Source organism: Adiantum capillus-veneris, chromosome 22, assembly GCF_014529385.1.
Source record: "Adiantum capillus-veneris isolate H3 chromosome 22, ASM1452938v2, whole genome shotgun sequence".
Classification (NCBI taxonomy): domain Eukaryota; kingdom Viridiplantae; phylum Streptophyta; class Polypodiopsida; order Polypodiales; family Pteridaceae; genus Adiantum; species Adiantum capillus-veneris.
Genome location: NC_140952.1, coordinates 23,627,476 through 23,646,280, shown reverse-complemented (window position 1 = coordinate 23,646,280; position 18,805 = coordinate 23,627,476). Strand labels below are relative to the sequence as shown.

Below are 18,805 nucleotides of genomic sequence, written 5' to 3'. Positions count from 1 at the left end.
CAGGGCAAAATTGTAATCACCCATCAGTAAGGACTGAGCTATGGTAGGTGCGGTCAACGTTGGAACATCCTCAACGATGTTCTGCTCTCATTCGTTTCGGAATGTTCTACTCTCAACGATGGTTTTTTTGCTCTTGTGGCTCTTAACTCTAGGTTCATTCAGCAGAGCCAAATGATTATGAGCGTGCATTCTCGCTCACGATTCACCTTGGGATGTGAGTAGGGGCATGTGCATGTTGGAATCAATGGCCTTGATGAGAATGTTTTTGTAATTTAGGTTTGTGTGTTGTATGGTTTGTGTTTCTCGATTTTAGTGGTTAAAACTGACGTAGGCACCTGGCTTTGACAATCGATGAAGATCGTTAGAAATGAAATAGGGTGGGAGTGATTGAAATTGGAAGGGCTTTGCAGTTTGCGTTTCCAGGGTAGTGTACTCCACACCATGCCCTTGCAATTTGCGTTTCCAAATGCTATTCCTCAGGGCTTGGTGAAGACCTACGGAGGTGTTGGGATGATCGTCTCTTGATTTATGTTGCTGGTGAAAATGCATTGCCTCGCTATGATGAGGTTAGGAACTCAACATTCTAGGATGACCCATGTGTATATGTACCCATGTATGCATTCACTTAGAATGAACCAGACATTGTGATTGTGTCCTCTCTTCAACTGCTTCGAGAAGAGTGTCTCTGTACACTAATTACACATCCTCAAGCTCACAACAACAACTCTTGCCTTAATCACAACTACATCTGCTTACATATCTCAAGTCTTGCCTTAATCATATAAACTGCATCTGCAAGCTTACATTTCTCAAGTCTTCCCTAAACTGCAACCATGCGCAACTATGTTGCACATAACTGAGTCTTCTCATCAAGAAAACAAGTGCCAATAATCTCGTATGGCTTAATAAGTGTACATCTTTATGGCTGTCTGTGTCCTATTACAGATGAATAGAGACTCGAGAGAGGTGGCATGTGCCACATCGTGCTTGCAAGGAACATACTTGAATGCGAGAAAGCTTGTATTTGACAGAAGATAATTCGTGCGGCAGATGGCAGCTGGCAGCTGGCAAGACTCATAATGAATGGGAGGATGAACACAGAGCATCCGAGCTGGTTCATGTAACCCATCCTCTTGTATAGGAAGCTGCAGCGGCACTTGCTTAGATTTTGCGCACATTTTCCTACATATATTGTGCATCTGTACCATTTTACATTCTCTACTACATAAGGTAGGTCTTCACATTGCCATTATTCACACTTTTGTCATACATACTTGGGAGTCAGACCTTATTTCCGGACATTCGAGATCCTGCGACAGAGGTCCTTCCTTCATGTCAGCACAACCTACCTTTGACCCTCTTGATGACACTACTCCATGTCATTTGATGAATGTGATGGATGTTTTTGAAGATGCTCCACCTGAACCCCCTGCAGATGAAGTAGGGGTCAGAGTAGCCTCATCACAATAGCACCATATTCTTTAGAAGGACCTGTAATGCTTTACGTCCTTGCAATGCTCGCCTGTAGTGGCCGTGGAAGATGCCCAGAAGTTTTTATTGTTGAGTTCTCTTGCCTAGAGAGATAGGTTAGAGAAGCATGTACTCTCATGAATTACAGTGCTAGACACCCCACCACAAGACTACAAGAAGCGGAAGGCTCTCAGCACAACCTAGCTTCGACACAGTTATACTCTTCCAACAGCTTGATGAGCTATTCCCAAAACTCTCTTTCCAATTGTTGACTGATTTTCACCATTTTCTGCTCTTTTGGGGTGCCTATGTTGACCTCCTATAGCTGGTCTGGTTTCGCCCACACAATTAGCTTTGCTTCTTTCATTGATTGATCTTTCACCCATGCTTTGATTTCTCTTTTGCTTTGCTCCTTGCTATCTTGCTCTGGGCTTATTATCTGGTCCTCTCCTTTGATCAACTCTTCTAGGTCCTTTGATTCAAGTTTCCTTTTCTTTCTTACTTGCTCAAGCATCCTATCCACATGAACTGAGAAAAGTGGTACCAGGTGTGGGTTTTGTTGTAGTAGGGCCTTTTCTTCGTCATCTTCTAGCACTTCAGCCATGTTGCATGTTTCAACTGGCCTTGGCATCATTGTTGAGTTCCTCACCGCTTTGTTACTCCCAAAGTGAATACACATCTTTTTTTCATCTTTCCTTATATAGATTATGTCTCTGTTCCAATCGTGCTTCACCTTTGCATCTCTTAGCCACGGTCTGCCTAAGGCATGTCACCACCTCTGGACATCTTGCATTTGGAAACGCTCTCCAGCAAGGCCTGGTGAAGACCAAATCTTGTCTCATCACCTGCTGCTGTGAAGACCCACTTTGTGTTTGAAAATGCTTTCCTCCAAGGCTCAAATATACTGAGATTGTGAAATGACAAATGTACGTAGCAAGAATGTTTGCCTTGGGTTTATTTCTGGTGGATGTAACAATTGATTTGGCTTGCAGTTTTCAGATTTCTGTCAGGCAATTCAGTTCACAGATTTTCTGTCACGACAGTCAGTTCACAGATTTCCTGTCATATTCTCGTAGCCAGTTCGCAGATTTAGCCGAGTGCTGTCAGCTCAACAATTGCGAGGTAGGCATGTGAAATGTGATGGTTCAGGCTTTGTTAATGTGATCGACATGTGAAATGTGATGGTGCAGGCTTTGTTAATGAACCCTTAATTAAAGTGATCATCACTCTTTGTTTAAACTACTCTCCATGCATAGATTTCTCGCAACAAATTGTGTGCTCACCATGGGGTTGCATCTTGCGTTTCCAAATGCAAGTTTGAAACCTCTGGTGAATCAATGAAGCAATGTGGTTTCAACTCGAAGCTTTTGATGGTTTTTCTTTTGCAGGTTTGCAATGGGAAAATCTGCAAAGAGAAAGACAACAAAGTCGACACCCGCTAAGCAAAGTCCCAACAAAAGTTTAAAGAAGAAACTGGCTTTTGTATCAGTTGAAGCTGAAGAGATTGATGTTGACACAAACCCTCAACCAACGAATGTCGTGCAAGACAAAGATGTAAACTCTGAGGTTATAGAGGATGATGATGAAGATGGAAACAATGCTCTTATAGCAAGTAATATCCAGCTGGCTGCAAGTGGTGATGTTATTGGTTGCAGGGTATTGCCAGCTGATAGGTGTCCTCGCATACCTCTATGCAGGTTACTGCCACATGCCAAAGTAAGAGGTCTCCGAAAAGATGTAAGTTCACTTAAAATTGCATTTTCTACAGAGAACTATATGCCAGAGAAGGGAATGTTTGTTGTCTCCACTTGTCTTTGCAATGGGGAAGAAACCTTGGTAACAGATATCATTAAGGCTTCTTGGGATCCTATGTGGTTGGAAGCAGATATGGAGTTTGAAAAAGAGGTGTCCTTAAAAAGAGAGCTGAAATTTATGTCAAAGAAAATGTTTTTTGTGTGGGAGGGGAATCACAGGACAAAGTTATAACCAAACTTTTTTAAGAGGATAAATCAAGACATGTGAGAGTTATGTGCACTCTCATAGATCCAAGGAAGGTTCCAGAGATAGCCCTTCTTGCTTCTTTGCAATGCATGAACGTGTAAGTTACTTTTTTTTGGTAATTTTGGTTGTGCGTTGTTCTTTCAAAGGTTTAATTAATAAGTTATCATATCCTTCTTTATGCAATAGGCTAAATGAGCATGCAGTGATTAAACCATTGCTTCGAGATGTGCTAATTAACACCAACAACATATGTGGGAGTGATACAAAAGAGTATATTGAGTCTTTAAAAGAGGAGGAGAATAATTTAGTCAAAGGTTGCAGAAGCAAAGAGTCATGGTTTCCATTTTCGAGAGGTTACTTGGCAAGGCTTGTGTTTCAGGTACTTATTTAAACTTTTTTTTGTATAGATAGATTTGGTGTATGCAATTATAACTTTTATTTGTGGGATATGTAAAGGTTGAATATAACAAGGAAGTTGCATCGGCAACGGAAACAATTGAAAGAACTATGCCTGAAGAACAAAGGGAGGATACATTACGAAAAGAGAAGTCGAAGATTCAGAAACGAATTTCGGATAGAATTGGCAAGGTATGTTTATTTTCACAAAACAAGTAATTGAGCTTATTTTTCATTTTGAGAATTTAGGTATATATAATTAAACTTCTATCAGGTTTTAATTTGCATACATCCCAAATTGGGTGAGCAATGGAAAAAGACATTGTTTGATTTGCAATTTGAGGGTAAAGACTCATATGTGACATTGGAGAAACTTAGAATGCTTGCAACTTCTGATTTACAATCTGAAAAAAGAGTTAGAATTTTGAAACTATTAGAAGCTCCAAGAATTACAAGGGAGCAATACTTGATACCTACAAGAGAAGCTGATTTTAAAGGGTAAGTCAATTTATCATTTAGAAGTATTGGAAGACATTGGTATGTCTAAATGCTAAATTCATGTTTTTGCATGTTAATTTGTGACAGTTGGTTGGTGAAAGAAATCTTTTTGGATAGGGTTGAAAGCGTGGCCATGTCCTTACTTGAATCTTCACTTGAAAGCATGGAGGAGCCACCAACAATGCCACTAGACCCTACTTTAAGAAAGTATTTTGATGGAGTGAAGTTGGAAGCCCGTAAGTATATGTTTCATTGGATAGTAAAGCTCTTTTCAAAGCTAATTCATTGCAAAGTGATGATGATTTTTGGGCTCATTACATGTCTGAAAGCAAGAAGACACAACATCCACAATCCTCTAGATTGATTCGTGGAGCAGTTCAAAAGAGTATGAGCTTCATGGCTTGTGTCCTACGCACTTGTTGTTCTCCAGGGGGTTTAGTGATTGACATGGGTTGTGGTACGGCACCACTATCACATGCAGCCATGATATTGGGATATACATGCTTTGCTTTTGACAATGATGCATCAATCATCAAGGATTTGGTGGAACCTATTAAGCTATCAAGTGAGAAGAGGCCAATTGCATCAAAGGAAAAAGAACATACAAGAGGAGTGGAGGAGTTTGTGGTCAAACCGCTTGGAAATCCTTTTTTGATGGATGACTAGTATCTCTTAGACCTATGTTGCTTACTTTGGATGCTTACTTGCATGGATATTTGACTTATAAGAAACCTCTTGGTACTTTCTTTATTTAGTTTTTAGTTTTGAGATGGTGGATTGTGTGCCATAGACATGATGATGTTCTTTGTGGCCTTCTTTTGAATTTAGCTAGTCCTTTTATAATGTAGTTAGTAGCTATAGTATAAATAAGATTGATTTTCAGCCAATGCTCTTTCTTTATGTATGTTTATCAATGTGTATGTCATGAAAAGTTACTTTTTTCTTTGTGCCTTTGTTAAGCTTCAAGATAGGTATCATTGTGGATATAGCATTGATTGTTATTGGTGGGAACACTTTCCCAGTACGCTTCCTTTTTATGCAAAGCTAGAGGCACAAAGAATGGCGGCAAATGACTCATTTGATGATTTTGTTACTACTCCAAGGAGGGAAAGAAAAAAGTGTGATTTTGTTGATGACGATTGTGAGGAGGATAAATAATTGTACAACTTGAGAACATTTATCTGGATGTTTACTTTGATAGCATCTTATTGTAGTGCTCGCTAATTATGCGTTGGTTTTAAGGGATATGTAAGGTGTTATTATCGATTTTGAAAAACCAATTGTTGTCTCTTATGAATGGTAACCATGTGTTTGTGGATGAAGCAATTTATGTAAAGTGTGTTGTTAATATGTAGAGTGTGGTTGTTAATATGTCCTTCTCAAGCAGTAAGTCTACTTTGGTGTCTTTTCCATAGTATGGTCTCTTTGGTCTTAAATCTTTGTGGTTTTTTTTTACATTAGAATCATGCTTTCTATTCTAATCTCTTTGGTTTTTCATCAGTTTCTCTTTGTTGTTTAGTTTGTTTGTTACACACACTCGCTCTAGTCATGATCTACATATGAGAAGTATGAGCGGATTATTTGTGTGTCTCTGTAGAAGATTGTAATTATAATCCTCCTTATGTCAGAAATATTTTTGTTTATGGTTTAATGACAAAGAAGCCATGGATGTTTATGCCTTAAAGATATGGCAAGCATGGTAAGTACTAAACATATGGTAAGTACTAACTTAAGAAGAAAATGGAGATAAATTTAATCTAGAATTAAAAATGCTCAGTAAATTCCCTACATAGTGTTCAGGAATAAACAAAAAAAGAAAATGGAGTGTACATAGTTTGTATACAAACATGGAATAACAATAAAGTTAAGCGTAGTCGAGTATTACTAGGATTTCAGCTACAAGATATCTTCAACTCATGTGTCTCGCTCGCTCTGTATCCCTCGCTTGCTTTGCAAGGCTCGTTAAATGGTAGCACCCTTTTCAGAGCAGGAAATCATCCTCATCAATACATGGTATGAGTAAGCTAGTGATGATCTTTACACCTTTGTAATTAGCATAAGTGGTTAGGTAGATTCCAGGTTTATCAAATCTCAGTTCCTTCAAGATATCCAACATTAATCCACGAAAGATGTTAAAGGCAATCTGAGCAATTACTATCTGTTTAGCTTGGCCGCCCAACCAGGAGCAAATAAGGGAGAGCTGAAAATCTACTGGTTTTTCTGGGAAGAGCAGGTCAAGATGGTTGAGAATAAACCAAATAGCATGATCAAACCACATGATGCTAGATTCGCAAGAGGCTTTAGGGTCAAGAAATCTACAGGCACATTTAACATAGGGCCGAAATACATTCCAAATGGATTCTGTGTAGAAGTCCGGTTTGCTTTAAGCAAAATCCATGTTCCCTTTAGTACAGATGTAGAGGCTAGTATTGAAAGGGCATTTAGAATGGTCAATGAGATTGAGGTTGAAGGGTCCTTTGATGAGCTCTCCTTTGTCAAGAAATTGTCCACCTTTTAAGATCTTGAGTCTACAGTCTTCGACAGTAGAAGCGGGGAGGTTGGCAAGGTAAACCCAGGTTTCACGTAAAATAGGTGTTAAGAAAGCCTTATTGGGAAGGACCCAAAGCTGGTGGTCTACCCCAAAAGACTCGATTTCAATCTGTCTAAAGGTAAGAAGGGAATATCTTGTAAGATTTTTGGCACCATTTCCAAAAGGTTAGAGTCATTTAGGGAACAAAGATTACTCTGAAATTCTTTGACGGCTTCAAGAGTTGCACTATCCCTACAAAAGATACCACCAGTTTGAGGGATAGTAGGGGTATCCAAGGTACTAACAAAAGATGGATTGAGGCCACACAGCTTTCTCAAAAAGTTGAATAGATCAGCCCCAGAAGAAGAGAATAGGGCAAGCTCCTGTTGGTATTGTAAAGAGAGTATGGGAAGTTGAGCTATGTATTGGGAAATCAAATTCACACCATCCTTGGAGTCATTGTCTAAGGTGCCAAAACTTTAACCCAATCATTAAAAGAAAGCATGTGCAAAATAGACATTTTCTTGTCTGTGGTAAGATCCGAGTCATATATTAGTTGCGATGCATCCAAGTTGCTAATACATCTGAGGACAAGAGACGTGGCCATAGAGAGGGGCTCAGAGGTCAATTCCAATCCTTGTGAGAGAGCAAGGGTCTGCAATATATCAAAAATGTTTTAGTGAGGTTACAATTACTTATTGTAGTAAGTAATACAATATTTGGCCTTTCTAGCAAGGAAGGGTCTGGTTCTAAGTGCCAAAGAATTTTTTGGTTTATGGTCTTTAAGGTACAACTTAATCTGCTCGTTAATTTTTGCATGATCCTCAGGGCTGTTTTCACACTCATGCAAGTTGTCATCCTAAAAGGTTTGTGGTCCTGAAAGGAAATAAAGAAGGTCAGTTACAGTAGATTGGGCCTGCAAACCTTAAATCGTCAAAGTCAAAGACTATAATAGCCGTGAGCAGGAGACCAAAAAAATAGTCTATGAAAGACCACCTAACACCAGCCAACCAATTAAGGGATTATAGAATGTGGGTCCAACTTAGAGCTAAGTTTCAGAATCAGATTCCAAAGCCCGCATCCTGGTTTTTTCAAAGAAGAAAAAACCTTATATTTAGGATGTGTGTGTAGCTGTTCTATCATAGATAATAAGACATAATTGAACTTTTTACATTCAAGAGACAACTGGTTTTAGAAAAAGGAAATGATAAGTACAAAACAATTTAGTCTTAGAATTAATTTTGTACAATGATTTTAAGAATGAAGCCCCATTCCAGTATACAATTTAACAAAAGAACTTCCTAGGTAGTAGGTGAAAGTGTAATCCAGTATTGGACAGCTTGCTATAGCCAAAAACACTTTCCAAGACAAGATAGAGTCCTTACCTGCATCCATCCAAACAACACAAGAATTCAGTTAGCCTTAGATGTGTTTTACAGGTATCAATGGACTATACCAATTGTTATCCATGTCCATCTTACAAACTTTTTCTAAGTTTACAAGCTTAGTCCATAGTATTTTTTTTTTAAGTGTTTTCTCTCATTTTCTTAAAAGAATCCCAAAGTTTCTAGTAAAAGAGTATCATTTTGATTAGAAGGCCATCACCCTCTTCTAATCCAAGTGTCTGAATCCCCCCTTTTTTTATATTTTCAATAGTTTTATCAGTTATGAAAGCTCCACCAAATGAAGTTTATAAAAAGTTCCATTTATAGTTTTTGTAAAGTACCAAGCTCATTTAAACTTGTTTTTAGGTTAGATACCCATCATAGTGATAGGACTCCAAATCATCCCTCAATTTGTACATCATTTACCATATACTTCTCTTAAGCAATCCAAGTAACAATGAGCGTTGCTAAAAGCCAGGCCTTACTCCGAACCATGAAGTTTTTAAGGGAAAAGATATACCATGTTTAAAGTGCTAGTACCATAACAATATCCAAAGCTATAACAGAAGCAACATCTGTTCGAGTGAATGCAAAAAATGTAATGTATATCCTAACCTTACTAAAGTAAAGACCAAGAACTTCCATAGTGTGCAACCGGGTACAACACCCTAATGACCCATGTGTGTTTTTTTATATATAAAAAACAGTGCACAGTAGGACACAAAAACACCACCACCCATGTATGTAACCAGCCAATCACAATTAGTGCGCAGTAAACACCTCCAACCCATGTAAGTACCCATAGATATCCAATATACAAGGGCAGTCAAGGCTTCTCATTGATGGTGCTATAAAACTTATGTAAAAAGAGACAGTATCAAGTAAATCACGCGGCATTTTGATTCTCAGTAAGCCACCAAAGTAGGCTCGGTTACTGCCAACAGATTATTGCCAAGCTCAGTAAAGCAGCAGCAAAATCCCTTTCAAAAGCCAATGTAAACGTAGAGCAGCCCCCAAAGAATAGTTTTAACAGAGATTATAAATGGCAACTTTTGGTACTACACACCCAAAAACCCTTTTCTTTACCAGTAACCACGAAGTTTAATAGCAACCCAAAAACCCAGTGGAAGGGTTCAAAGCCATGCTACAATACCATTATCATATATACTCACCGTCCATCAAGGACTATAACCAGGTTCAAAGCAAAAACCACATGCAGACCCACAATATCAAAAACTAGCTACAGTATCATTAACATAGTGAAAGTGCCCCCTTTTCTTTAAAAAAGTTTGCAAAGAAATAGACATGGGCAGAGTGGCCAACCTGAGTGACTTGTGTAGCGAGCTCCATACTTCAGTGTAAAAAAGACACACAATTCTAGTTAAGCAGAACGACATCCAAAGCTAAGTGAGGGACAGAGTTGCACCCTCAGCTCTTTAAATAGAGGGAGGAGGAAGGCCGCCAGTCCGGAATAGTGAGCAGAGCGCCATGAGTCGAGAGACACCCTCCCGTGTGACAACGAGGCCGCCTATAAGCAGTATGAGAGAACTACACTAGCGCCTTCACGATAAGCTTTATATAAGGCAGTAAACCACTCCCTTTTTGTCAAAACCTAATATACCACAGGAGGGCCAAGTCACATGATGGAGCCCTAATAAAGTGAAGCTTAAGTGTTCCATATGCTATGGGTCCTTGAGTAATACAATGTGTGTGTGTGTGTGTGTGTGTGTGTGTGTGTGTGTGTGTGTGTGTGTGTGCAGGGATTTAATATTTTCTAATTACCACAAATTTTGTGTGATCACAAGGTCTTATTGACACATTTACATGATTACACTAAACATGATCACAAAGAATCCGGTTTAGGGCAGCTTAGAAACCCACTAAAATCCCGTGGGGCTTTTACGTTTTCCTTGCGGGCCTATTGAGAATACTAAAAAGCCCGACGGGACTGCAAAATTATATATATACGGGCCCAATCCGTTGGGTGTTATTTCTTTGTTTCATCTTCACAGAGAGAGAGAGAGAGAGAGAGAGAGAGAGAGAGAGAGAGAGAGAGAGAGAGAGACTGCCTTTGCAGGTACGTCGAGAGGAGAGAGAGAGGAGGGGTCATGGGGGAGTGTGCTCTGCATCACAGTGCGTGGCAGTAGCAGAGTACCTGACCACATGATCCGGGTATGTGTTGTGTGTGTGTGTATGCGTTGTGTGTAGCGTGCCTTTTGTCGTATTGTGTGGCACTCATAAGGTACCTTACCACACAATGGGAGTGTGTGTGTAAGTTGTTCTATGAAATAGTGCTTACCATGGGGCATCACCTCGGTGACACGGAGAAGATGGTGTCCTTGTGGTAAGTATTGGCTTACTCTCTGGGTACAACGTTGGTAACGTGATGAATCTAGTATCCTTATGGTAAGTCAACTTCCCTTCCCCTTTCCCAAAAAACATATGGGCATCGATCGGTAACACGGCTATATGATGTTCGTATGCAAGCCATTATTTCTCCTTAGATTCATGCGGCGCTCGATCGGTAACGCGGCTAATAGAGTGTCATTTGTTAGAAGTGTCTGTTTTTGCATAAATGTGGCGTTGAGGTGGTTAACCTAGCCATACAAACGTCATATAATTTGTATGTGCATGTGCAGTTAATTTTTTAAGTATTAAGTATATGAAATACCTGGTCGATAACGCGACTGTGAAGAGTATTTCATATACAAATGTTTGAATTGTTTGATTTTGTTGTTTTTAAGTGCACATATGAAATTATATACTAGCTAATCATATTCAAAAGAATGCTTTATTCATCAATCATCGCTATTTTAAATGCTACATTTAGATAAATTATATGCAAAAAAGTATTTGCACACAATTTCCATGTTAAATATTCATTTTTATCTTTTTAAAGAACCTCAAATATTGCTTCATTTACATAAATTCTCTGTAAACAAGAATTTGCACACAATTTGCATGTTAAATATTATTTTGTATCTTTTTAAAGAGCATCAATTATCATCGCTATTTTGAATGCTACATTTACATAAATTCTATGTAGAAAAGTATGTGAACACAATTTGCATGTTAAATATTTATTTCTATCTTTTTAAAAAGCAAGACATTCTTTGCAATTTTCTAGTCCGATTTGTATACTTCCAATGTTTTAAATGTTTTTGAAGTCTTTAAGTCGGTGTGTGCTTTTTTTGAACTAGTATGTGCGCACGGAGAAAAATATAAGTTAAAAATTCAATATATGTTGAAATATGCCAGATTGTTAACATGTATTGTTTGATCTAGATTAAGTTCTTATAAACCATTTGTTTGATCTGCATTTTACACGTGTAAGAGATTGCAATTTTAAGTGAAGATTTTTTTTAATTTTTATCAATATTTCCTTGCACATTTCTTAAAGTCTTCAAGTCGTTGTTAAGGGTTTGCCTGAAATAGTGTGAGAATGTTAGTGTCATTTGCAACCATGAATTTGTATTTGATATGTTGCTTTTTATTGTCCAGTGCAAATATGATGCCAGATCAAAAGAAAAGTATTATGCGTGCCATTCCTAAAGAATGTATTTGGCAATCTCATCATATGCAGATGGTCGTATACAACAGATTAGTGAAAGTGATGTCTTCATCAAAGACCTCACTAGCGCTATATGGGAGAACACAGAGCACAGGCTGCAAGGTGAAGGCCAATACGAGTTGTTGATTCCAGCAGGGATTTGAGAATTTGACCCCCACCACAAGGTTAGGACAGTGTTGTGCAATATGAAAGTATGTTCCAGAGACATAAAGGAAGATATCCCACCTGCCTGCGACATGTCAAAATTAGAGTTCTAGGATAAATTGTGGGAGGAATAGAAGGTAAAGATGAAGCGTGTGAAAGCGCAGGACCAAGGAGCCTTACCCAAGAGATTGAAGATGCCCCAAGATGTGCAAGCAGCTTTGGGAGGTCGATCCGATGCCAGCGGCACCGACACAATCATGCGCACGGCTTTGAATGCCAAGTGCGTTCATCTTGTCAGCATCCCTCATGAAGCCTTGGTAGAAGGTATGAGGGTTGGAGGAGGCTCCTTTGGTGTGTGCACATTGTACACCATCAAAGGCATCTCTTTTTTCCAGACCACATTACATATGTGGTAAAATGTTACAAGAGAGGGAGTGAGGCGAAATTTGACAGCTTTTAGATTGAGCAAGGAATGAAAACGCTTCACCCCTCCATTGTAAGGTGCATTGGCTTTAGGTACCGTGGGCGACATGATGTGTCGCTTACCATTCACTCATGGATTGTTTAGACGACACATGCACAGGCTACAAGACGGCTGGATGTCATTGCCTGCAGCAAATCTTCTTGTACAAGAGATAGACATGGCGCGGATCAAAGAAGTGATCGAGCAAATGCGAGCCATTTGTCACGCCTTAATTGATGGCGTTGCAGCTATCCACTCGAACGGGATAGTGCACAGTGACCTGCACCCGTTCAACATAATGTTGGACTTTACTCGCACAGATAAACCCCGCATCGGCATCATTGATTGGGGGATGATGCTCAAAACGTCAGCTAAGCACGCAACAATTAATTATCTGCATCCAAGCGCACAGTCGGACTCTACAGTTTTGGAGGCACAGAGAGCAGGTGATGCAAAGATGGCTAAGCAGCCGTAGATTGCTCCAGAACTATACGATCCATGGCGCACAGGTGCATACACAAAAGCAAGTGATATTTATGCATTCGGCTATCTATTCGACATGTTGGCAGATTTTTGGAGTGCAACCAAAAAAGTTTATTTTCCAGAAGAAGTTTTTCACCACTTGGACAAAGATGTTGCTATTCGGATTAAGGTAGATTGTTGAATGAAGTTAAAAGAGTGGAAACAAAGAAGAAATGCATCTGACGTGTTGATATTTTTCAAAGAACGTTTAAAGACAGACCCTAACCCTGTCCAACGTCCCCTTGTTGAACTTGCCCCATCATTTTATCCGATTTAAACATTTTTATGATATACATCTGTCTTGTCTAGGGTATTCTATTTTTTATTGAAGTGTATTATCTGGTTTGAAGTGGTTCACCTCCTTGAATCAATTATCTTTAGTCATTTCAAATTTGTCGTGTTGACTATCGGTATTTGAAATTTGCCTTGTGGTTCAATTAGTCGCATTAGTTGTGGTTTGATTTAGTGGATTCTGACGTCTTATGTAGTATCTTGTGCATATGTGAGACTGTTGAATCGTGAGAATATATATTTACCAATGATATTGAATATTTGTCTATTTGTCGATTGCAGCTCTAAGAGAAAATGGCCGATGATAAACAAGATATTGGCACCCAATCAGTGCCCGATGATCAACAACAAGTGACTTTTAATGCATTTCAGTGCATGAAGTCTCTAGCACATGATATGTCAGCACAGTAAGCGATGCGCACTGCTCGACAATTCTCAAAATGGGCAAATCCAAACCAAGACGTTCAAAATTTGACATAGCGAGTGAATCCAACACCTGTACAAGGGACACACATCAGCCACCTTTTCCTGCATCCAGATTTGGTCCCCTCGTCTACTTCAGATGCATCGTCATCTTCCCAATGTCCAGTTTGCTACAAGAATTTTGATAGATGGAGTGGATATTATACATTGACATGCGGTCATTATTATCACTTCGTTTGTCTTATTCGTTTAATGTAAAATAGTAGCCGATGCGCAATCTGTTCACAAGATATTCCACAAGGAATATATATTATGGTTGGCATGGCAAATGAGTATAAATTCAAGCAAGCTCACCAAGACACTCCTAGCACAATTAGAAATTTGTTTGGTGAACAAGATGCTGCTTCAGAGCAACAAAATTGAGATCGATAAATTATGTATAATTGCGAATAAGAAGCATTGTATATGATCAAAACACATTTGAATACAAGGTCTTTTACAATGGTTTTTGACACAATCTTCATTCTACTCTCAAGCTATATTGAATGTGGGTAGAGTACTCAAAACAAGCTGCAAAAGCAAGATCAAAATTTTATGCAACTCGTTTTTGCCATTTGCGAGCTTCGAAACACCGTTTTTTGCATATCTCTGACATACAAAGTCACATGGATACGATCCAGGGTTTTGGCATGTTTTGGATGCGATGGCAGTGTTTACTTTTTGAAATTATGCTCAAAATTATAGCAGGTGTAGCAGCAGGTTTGTTCTACACTTTTGTGTTGTAAAACATTATTTTGGCATATCTCTCACACTTGGAATCGGATCTATATGATTTAAGAGTCTACCCTAGAGTTCTTGATGTTTTGGATACGTGGACGATATCAAAATTTTGAAATTTTGAGCACTTTTTTTTTTTTGCAGCCATGTGCAATAATTTCTACACATAGACACAAGTTGACAGTTGGACCCTACACTGTAGAGCATTATGTAGTTTGCATCTTTAGATATGTGTGTCACGTTGTGGTACTATTTGAGAGATGATTTACCTTGCATTTGTGTAAGCAAGCGTTGGTTTGAGATGTGGCTTTTGAATTGATATATATTTCATAGAGGTTGTATCCACTCTTGTAGGAGTGAGATTTGTGTATGCTTGTAGTGGCTACATGTTACATGTTATGCACTATTTTTGATCGATGGATATTCCGACCATGTGTCTACTACTTGCACGTTACACATAGTCACAAGATATAGGTTCTACGTAATTCTTTGGTAGAGCTACGTTGAGCTACAAATTGCATATGCATTGATCATTGTTATGATTGTTTAGTGGTCAAGGAGATATCCTACTTTGGCATCTTTGATGTGGTTTATACCTGAGATTTTTCTCGGTTTACAAGGGAGACTTTGCCAAATTTTTCCTAGAATTTCTCGCCATACACCTTTTGATGCATATGAAAATTTTGGTTTCTTGACATTAATCTAGCAAATATGTGTGATATTTTAGAGTATACAGGGATGACTTGCATTGTTGGAATTGTAGTCACACAATGCACATTAACCACCATTGTCATATTGATCCATCTCTCTAGTATAGTATGTGTCAAAACCATCTTGCATACATTGTAGTCACTGTCTCATATGTCAAAAGCAATGATGCCTAATGTGCCCTATGTGATCACAATGCCAACATGCAAGTATCAACAGGAAGGAGACCTTTGTCTCCTCATGAGTCATCTCGTAAGACTCTGAAATGTTTTCATCTTTGTGGACTCTAAAATGTCACACATATTTGCTAGGTGAATTTCAAAAAACCAAAATTTGCATATGCATTTAAAGGTGTATGGAGATAAATCTTGGGAGAAATATGATAGAGTCTCCCTTTGTAAACTCAAAAAAATCTCAACAATAAACCACATCAAAGGTGTCAAAGTGGAAGATCTCTTCTACCACTACACAATCATAACAATGAACAAAACATATACAACATGTAGATCAATGTAGCTCTACCTACCAAACATGTGCAAAGAAACGTGTAGAATTTTTGACTATGTGTAACCTGTAAGCAATAGACTCATGATTGGAATATCCATCGATCTGAAACAGTACATAACATGTAACATGTAGACATTACACACACAAATCTCAATCCTGCAAGAGTGGATACAAGAACACAAAATCCGTGTCCAAATTGACAAAAGCTGTCAAAGTGACAGTCAAAAATTTATTACAATGTGGGAGTCACACTCAACCACTAAAGCATCAAACAATAAATTGCAAGTACATAGAAACTATAACAAGATCTTAAATAAAATTTTGATCCTAATTTTGCTTTTCTCTCGATGACGCAATGTGAAGGTTTTTAATGCCCCTCCCCCTAAGCTCTAATACCGGTTGAAGAGCATGCCAATGTAGAGATAATTTCTAGAGTGTGGTGAGTGTATAGTGATAGAGTGTGTGAAAATCTGGACATACATAAGGTTTTTGTTGACACTCCCCTGTTATTTGTAGAATATGATGAGTGTAGAGTGATAAGACTGTTTGTGTGGGTGGAGTACTCACTCTTAAATGAGTGAGACCTTGTCAATTTGGACACGGATTTTGTGTTCTTGTATCCACAAAGAATAAGGTTCTTGAGTGAGACCTTGTCAATTTGGACACGGATTTTGTGTAGAAAGAATAAGGTCAGTGAAGTCGGTGGGCGGTTGGGTATTAGATGTCCAACCTCGAGGCCCAAGGCACATGTGGCCTTTACCCCAACAAAGCAAGCACCCTCCTAGCTTGGACACTCAAGAGCCAATCCTTGAGATCGCATGACAAGTAGGTTGCCTTGCATTGCTCTATCTTTGGTAGCACAATGTATGAGCCTTGGAGGACGCTAATAACTAGGTAGGTGACTACTATTAATCACAACACATTTCTCTCAACATAAGGCCCCACCTTCTCTAAAAAACTCTTCATATCTTTGAAGAAAGCATAAAGTCCTCTCGACAAACCATACCTTCCCACATCACACATTTCTTACCCTACGCCATCTAAATGTCTTGTTTACCCTTTAATCTACTTTCTCAAGCATAGTGGTGCTCCACATACATATAGATGTTGGTTGCAGTTGTTGCTGGGCTAGGAAACTACCATTATGGTTGACCACCTATGAGCTCCAAGGTCCCCCTCTTCCTTAATCATACCCATAGGGTAAGCTTTCATTTGGCATCTATTTTTGTTGCATTTAACACAACTGGTCTCTCTTCTTTACTTTTCCCATTCATGGCTTCTCGAACCTGAACTCTTGTTACCACATTGATAGGAGCAATTTTTTTAGCATCTGACCCACTTGAACTAGGTAGAATTTCTTTCATGTTGACCAATGTTTTCCCTATTCTATTAGGATTTTTAGAGAAATCTTGAATGAGATGCGTCTACTCACACTCTAGACAAAATCCATATCATGCTGGATTTGAATCATCTTTGTCCCGTTATAGCATTGTTGCCAAAGGTAACACAAGTCTCACTCATTTCTTTAAAGAATGGATTTAAGTCCTTGTGCCAATTGTGAGTGTTAGTTTCCTCCAAGGAATGCCCTAAACATGAGTCCAATAATAGTTTTGAAAGTATGCTTATTGAGCTTATTGTCATTGACACTCTCCTTAGTGTCTCTATTTGTATCAAGCTTTCTAAGTTCTTTCCTTAATATTAATTCCCCCCTCAATTTTACAATGTATAAAATTATTCTTATGCAGAATGCTAGAATGTTTGAGATCAATTGAGATGTGGCTATAGATGGATGTGTGATCTTACACTCTTGGGAAAAAAACCAATTTTCTACAATCTTACCCACGGTTTAGTAGTGTTATCTTGTAATTTTTCTCTCTAATAATGATTCCCCTTGATTTTATGATGAATGAAAATTATTATCATTTGAAGGTCCTTGGCACCCTTTGGCATCAATTTAGATAGATGTGTGATGGTACATTCTACAAAAAAAAAACACAGTCTTTTTGAGTATTTTATAGCATCAATAAAATATGTTAGAAAGCAAAGTAAGCATGTACTACTTTCCAATGCACTTCACAAAGTTTTTGAAGGATTATTCAAATCTACAAGAAGGGGCTAATGAGCCTAACCAAATAAGACTACATGCATACTCTCACATTTTTCTCACATTTCAACGCCCATCTAGAATGTTTAGCACCTAGAATGCCTGGCAAAACATTCAATTGCATGCATCATGACTTCTTCGATAAGAGCCATCAGAATATAATAGTGAAGCATCAAATATGGCAAGAGTCTCGACTTGGAGAGAGAGAGAGAGAGAGAGAGAGAGAGAGAGAGAGAGAGAGAGAGAGAGAGAGAGAGAGAGAGAGAGAGAGAGAGAGAGAGAGAGAGAGAGAGAGGTAGGTTTGTTTTCACATTTTTTGTCATCAAATTTTCTTGCATCATCTTTGCTGCTTTTGTGGGCTACTTGTGCTGCTAGAGGAGGTCTAGAGGAGCCACCATCCATAGGTGGAATTGGCTATCTGAGAAGAGGAGGCGCCAACTTAAGGGCCTAAGAGAGAAGTCTATAGGTGGGGATGTTCGTAAAGGGAGTGCTAGGGTGGTAAGTTAATTAGGAGTCACTCTGGGCTACCAATGGAATCAAGGTTTATTAGAAGCTACAAGAACATTGAAACGGAAAATAATTTGAGCTTTAGTGAGAGACTTAAAGCTACTCAAGCAAGCTGCAATCCTACCTACATTCACTTCTATAGTGGATGTCAATGATAGTGTTGTTGGCTACAATACTATTGTATTGCCTTCCTACAAGGTTGTAACATACCTTTGATTCCACATTTAATTCTTTTTGGAAGAATAAGTAATGCCACCACCTACATGCCCAATGTTAGCATCATTGATACCTGTAGAAAATGCAAGTGCCCATTGCATTAGCTACGACTTGATTGATGATTGTATGATTTGCTACTACAAGCTTATTTTCACTAGCTTCCTTGACCTTGTGGACACTTTAAATTGGCTGCTTTGTAGCTCTCTTGCTTGCACCTCATCCTCATCACACCACTTTTTTCAACACACTTTCATTTTGTTCAGTACTTGCAACAATGGTATTGCCATTGTGA

At 38.7% G+C, this 18,805-nt stretch overlaps 1 pseudogene; it reads left to right on the top strand.

Moving 5' to 3' along the window:
* The first annotated feature begins 2,387 nt into the window (after positions 1-2,387).
* On the top strand, positions 2,388-5,031 carry LOC147429038 (uncharacterized; annotated as a pseudogene).
* Positions 5,032-18,805: the final 13,774 nt, after the last annotated feature.